At 29.0% G+C, this 6,270-nt stretch overlaps 1 long non-coding RNA gene across 2 annotated transcripts; it reads right to left on the bottom strand.

Annotated features, from left to right (window-relative positions):
- Positions 1-1,618: 1,618 nt before the first annotated feature.
- LOC126844050 (uncharacterized) lies at positions 1,619-5,904 on the bottom strand. 2 transcript variants are annotated; one of them, XR_007686527.1, is made up of 3 exons: positions 5,754-5,904; positions 3,560-3,681; positions 1,619-1,879 (listed from the first exon to the last, which is right to left on the bottom strand). It is a non-coding gene; the product is annotated as an uncharacterized LOC126844050 (long non-coding RNA). The 2 variants fall into 2 exon arrangements; XR_007686528.1 differs by having other exon boundaries at positions 1,619-1,770.
- Positions 5,905-6,270: the final 366 nt, after the last annotated feature.

The raw sequence follows: 6,270 nt of genomic DNA, 5'->3' as shown, positions 1-6,270 counted from the left end.
AGGATTTTTCGCTGATGTGAACACGCTCGTGTATTTTCCAACCGAAAAATTGGTAAAAAAAAAACGTTTTCGCAAACTCTACATTTGTATAATGCCTTTCCGGTGTGAATGGACACGTGTGCCTGGAGAGTAGACATTTGGCTACATTTCTTGCAGAAACTACATTTAAAAGGCTATTGTCTTTTATGCACAAGTTCATGTCTCTTGAGGGTAACGTTATTGGCAAATGAATTTGTACAGAAACTACAATTAAAAGGCTTTTATCCTGTATGGACAAGTTCATGTCTCCCGAGGTTACCGTTAAAAGCAAAAGATTCCTTAAATACGTCGCATTCATTTGATGTGTTGACCTCGTTGCTGCAACGGGCCAGAGTTTGATCACTTAAACAAATGTGAATTCTAGTTATTAAAAATCTCTCCGAAAATTCATGCATATTTCTACAAAGAATCGTTTTTTATATACATTTGAAATAGACGTCATTTTGTAAAATGTTCGACAAAATACAAAAATTATAAGACTAAACTATCATGGAAAAAAATAGAAAAATATTATCAATTCGTTTTTTAAAAATAAATGGACAAAGTTAACAAAATTAAAACAAAGTTCAAGCACAGATAAAAGACTTACATTGTTGACGGTGACGAAATGGCGATTTAACATTAATTATATAGTTAGTTTTGGTTCTCAAAAATAGATTTTGATGAAAAAATATATTATTTGTCAAAAGAATCTTAGGTTTGTTGCGCATTTCTCTAGTACAAGAACAATAATCTCATCCAATATTTAGTGTAATTATAAACTTCAAAATATAAAAAAAAACTTAACGGTAAGAGTAGTTCTTTATATTGTCTTAAGTAATTTTTGAAATAGAGGATCTAACGAGTTGGGCTTACGAGATTTATAATTATTGTAAAGATTTTATTAATTCACCTTTTATTAATGAAATGTAAAATATAATAAAATAAAACTAAATATAGGTCAAAGATCTGTTAGTAGTTATTTCTTTAAAAATCTTACAAAAAATCAAATAACAGCTAACGGCGAACACGTTAATTTTTTTCAGATTAAACGTAATAAAACTTTAAAAGGTTTGTTTGAAACTAGTAATCGTTGTTTAAGAAAAAAAATAATATTTTTATTTTAGTGTGATTTGTAGACAAATTATTATGTTTTATTAATTTAACTGAAAAAAAATAATTGCAATGTTTTTTATCAAATAAATTAGAGGCCTCGTTGTATGGTATTAATAATTCACTTGGAATTTCATTGAAAACAAATATTTAGTAACGTAACTTGGTTGCAATTTCTTAACTCTAATCTAACTGGGTCAAACTATACTAAATTTTAAATCATATTTGGGTAATTTTTAAAATAATATTTTCCAATTAAATTGAATATTTTTGAATTGTATTATAAAATGTAAACAATCATGTTGTCGGTTGAACGGGATGAAACCAAATCAATAACTGTGACGAACATAATAAATATAACCAATTAGTTGTTTAATACTTTTTAGGTACACTGATTTATTTAAAACAAGTATTACATTCTGTGTTACAGAATCTATTAAAAAAAATAAAAAAACCATAAGGAAGCGACAAATGACAAAATAGCAGATTCTATAAAAACATATAACTATAAAAAAAATTTAAAAACTTAAGCATAAAATTACATTTATTTAACATTTATAAAATATATAAAAATTATTTTTTCTCCTTCTCTGGGCAATTATTCTGGAGATGTGTTGTTGCTTTACATATATGCCATTCCTGAACAAACAGACTATTAGAGTGAACACTAAACTATTTGTAAATAATTCATTTTTTTCGACCCGACATTCAGCAAAGCGGTGGTTTTCAGCGCATCGGAAACACTTGTCTTAAAAAAAAAAAGTATACTTGGTCGAAATTTTAAATGGTACATGTAATAAATCTATAAACAGTGAACATAAAAATTAAGAAAAAAATTTTCGAGTTATGGCATTGTTGCTTACAAAGGCAGTACATATATATATATTCTATATACATTTAAAACAAATATTTTTAAATAAATAATTTATTTTAAAACAATACACAACATTTGATTTCAGCAATTCTAAAAATAAATATCAAGTAAGTTACTCACCAGGGTTATCCGCTGTGGCCGTCGGGGCAGCCCATTTATTCCGGCCATAATGAACATAGAAATGCAATTATTATTAATTAATAACTAAAGCACGGTTATGCTAATGGCTTTGCATATTTTTATAGTGAAATCAGATTTACGCCTAAAAATAGGGTATAAATTCGATTCACAAAGACTATATTATTTCAAACCAGTAAACGTACATTGCATATATTTTCATATTTTGACTTATTAGAGGTTTACGCGTATGATCTTAAAAAGTTTAAAACGAAAATTCTAGTCATAAAATATTGTCCAAAATGTCTAAAATAATCATCATTGTTCTCTTATATTATTTGAAGTCACCATCAAAATAAATAATTGTAATTCAATGTCATCCTAATACACATAATACCTTTTTGCAATAATCAACCGGGGTAAAATGTTATATTTAATTTGTGACAAGTCAGCTAACATTTTAAGCTGATTTCAATTATTTTATATAATTGCGTATTTTGATATTTTAAAATGTATATTATTATTATACATTTGTGGTCAATTTTGTGTAAATTTTTAATTGAATTTTAAAAAATCGATTTTTTTTTTTTATGATAAATAAATAGTCAATTGCTTTGAAAAGATTATAAAGCAGTAAGTGACTTTTTTACTACTCAGTCTCCTGATACTACACAATATATAGTATCAATATTAACATAGACGCAATTTCAATAAAAAAAATTGAGGGTGCTAAGCATCTGCATTTGCTATTGATATTAAATTAACGAGGTTAATGTTTTATTGAGCAACGATGTTGTTTATTAATTTAACAGTTAACACTAGTTTATTTGCATTTTTATTTTATAACAAAAAATAATAAAAATGTATGCAATATTGGAAATTATTTACAGGTATTTTACACAAGAGTTATAACGCTTTGGTTGTTCTGCAAATGTGTCAATAACTTTGTTCGTGTCAATTAAACGTGTGTCATATTTTTTTCTATTTAAAATATTGTCAAATCTGCAAGTCTATCCTGTCTCGTTGAAACCCTAAGCCGAATCTTTATTCTTCCTAAAGCTGCGAAACTAGCGTTCACAAGATGCAGACACCTAATGGAGGTGAGTGATAGCCACATGAAATTGATAAATCATACTGAACAACAAGTACTGTTATCGACTCTGCAAAAAGCTTTTGTATTTTTTTATATTAAACATTTTCACAAGTAGAGGTTCTAGTACATAAACAGGAAAAATATTAGAGGGAGCTTATTTTAAAATTGCCGGATGCGAATGCCCCTAAGCCGGGGGGGGGACTAGTATAGAATATGGATAATGGGGGGGGGGGGCACTATCCATATTCTAATAATATGTATATTAAATATAAATAATAATAATAAATAAAGTATCATTAAATCTGAAAATAGTGTAAATTAAAAAACAATAATAATAAACTTACTGGAAGTCGTTCTTTTTTTGATATCGATATTTGCCCCAATGAAATTAAAGCATTATTAATTAGTGACTAATTACCGAGTACTTCCTTTATTGCCTTGTCGTCCTTTAATGTTTTATTTTATACTAAAAAAAAAAAAAAAATTGTTCATTAGACATTTGGATTTCTTAATAATTATTACTGTTAATACTGTCAATCTATTAATAAAATAATTGTATTCAAAGGACCGGAAGTTGCTTAGTAGATATTATTACTAACAGTTATTAAAACAAATGTATAAATGGAAAATAAAAAATTAATTTTCCTTCATCGAGTTTGGAAAACACAACGGTAGTTTCAATGAATCTTATAAAAAAAAAATTAAAAAAACATAAAAGGGTTGAGTACAGTATTTTTAGAGATGCCATAAGACATGCTGCTATGCATGCCACATTTTACCGTGTAAATAAAATAAAAATAAATAAAATTTGATTATTAAATTTTGAATTTGTTTAGTGTTAAAAAAAGTGTGGAGAACAAAGCCTCCACTGGCTTCAGTTTATCTATCGGTGCGGCCTTATTGTATATCGACAAGATTATGTCAAAAAAAGACATGTAAAAAAAATTTGTAATTTTTTGAAAAGTCTTAAAATTTGATCGTAGTATAGGTATTTAAAGTTTTATTTTAGGACTATTTAAAGAATATGTCTTCATATAAATCCTAAATGGGAATCGTCTACAAGACAACATCCAAGCGCAAACATAAATAATTGTATAAGTTATATTATGCAATAATATGTAGTCTCATACAGTGCACATATTTTTTCAATTGTTATTATCGATTTGGCCAAAAAACAATAAAAATGTAAACATATTATAAAGCTGGCCATTTTCCAACAACTAACTAACTAAAAAAAACCAACTATAATATGTAAGTTTTCACATAACGTAATGGAAACAAACCGTACGGTGAATCATTATTAAGATAATGCCAGTACAAAAGTACACAAGCGGCGTAGGCCGTTGTGGCTCGATACAGGCGACGCCTACAACATCGTTAATTTTCTTCCAACATTTACACACTATTACACACAACCTATATATTTTAAATACAATTACTATACGAGCGCTTGGATAAATCTAGAAACGGTTTATTAAATTTGGATTGGACAAATTCAGAAATGAATTTCTATTAATGAAGAGCACAACGTTTGCTCCCAGCTCCGTGAGAACTCAATCGTACGTCGTTACGTCTTAAAAAAAAAAAGTACAACAGTTTAGTAATGTTTTATCTTTAAATGTCGTTGTTTTTGTGATATTAGCAAGCGTAGCAATAGGAAAGTTGCTATTCAGGCATTAGTTTAACATTAAAAACGCACACATTCACGTTAATTGTCATCTATTTTACACAGATTGCGTACACACGATGCTCGTCTACACACGAGTTAACGACTATTTTACAATTTGAGTTGCGCAGGATTTTTGCAAAATTAAATTGCCGGCTATTAACAAACACGACCTGAGGCCTAGCCTAACCATCGACCACCAGTATCAACATAAACCGTTGTGTATAATTATTTAAAATTATTATACAATTATATTTGTGTGTACTTATGTTAGATCTCAGCTTGTGTCATCCAAACAAAAATTTAGAAAGAAAGAAGAAAAAACAATTCAAGTAGACTTAGACCCATACTTTAGTATTGATTGTGTATAAAAAAACAATCGTTAGGTACAATCGAAAAGAACAAAATGAGTGGAAAACATTTTAATACAGAGCGATAATAGTTCAAAATAAAATTTTGATTTTTTTCAAAAAGTTTACATTCAAATATAGGTGAATACTTTGTATGTACATACCTACCTATATGTGAATTGGATTGAAAATAAAATAAAACACATCCATACAAACGTGAGCATTCACGTTTGTTATGACTTATGGGTTATTCTACACACGAGCATAATATATCTTATTATTATATCTACTAGAAAATAGTGTAAAATACTCATACCTATCCACACGGTTTCGGATGAAACAAATTGACATTGCTTGTATATTTTACAGTAATAATTGTCGACCATTTTACACTCGATATTAGTATTGTTGTAGAGAATATAACAAAAACAATTTCACTCGTCGTTAAAAATGAATTTCCGACACGACACCGTGTGGGGCTACTATGAATCTTTTACTGTCGAGTAGAATATTATTATGTACTTTTATTTGTAGTTCCAAAGTGTGTGTAATTGCCACACAATTGCACCGGCATTGCCACCGAGACGTGGTTTCGCTTATCATCATTCGTTCAAACCACAACCAGACAGTACTATAGACCCGTAGAGCGTCCGGATCCGAATCAACAGTGGCGGAGAGGTCGTACAACGGTAACACGTTAAATAAACGTTCACGAGGCCTGCAAAACGGTTTTTGGACAAAATTTAACACCAACATTTTCAACAGCCTAGTAGGTCAAATATGCGAAAAACAATTACACGTAAAAGGTCGAACAGGACTTACCGCATTGAACAATAATATCATTTTTCGATTTTAAATTACTACGACGTCGGTGTTTATCTTCGATGTGTATTATTGACGGGAAGCGATTTTCAAGTACATATACATTTATTTTGTTTTAGCTACATTTTTTGTGCAAAAACTGGTAAACAGCCAGTAGAGCAAGTCGCTGGCGTTATCTACTCGGTGTAACTGTGTGAAAATAATAATTGAACACTAA

This window comes from Adelges cooleyi, unplaced genomic scaffold, assembly GCF_023614345.1.
Source record: "Adelges cooleyi isolate 19-005CV unplaced genomic scaffold, UGA_ACOO_1.1 ACOO_flye_CR_arks_rails_tigmint_CR_PRNA_601, whole genome shotgun sequence".
NCBI classification, from domain to species: domain Eukaryota; kingdom Metazoa; phylum Arthropoda; class Insecta; order Hemiptera; family Adelgidae; genus Adelges; species Adelges cooleyi.
This window is presented reverse-complemented; position numbering and strand designations above follow the sequence as displayed.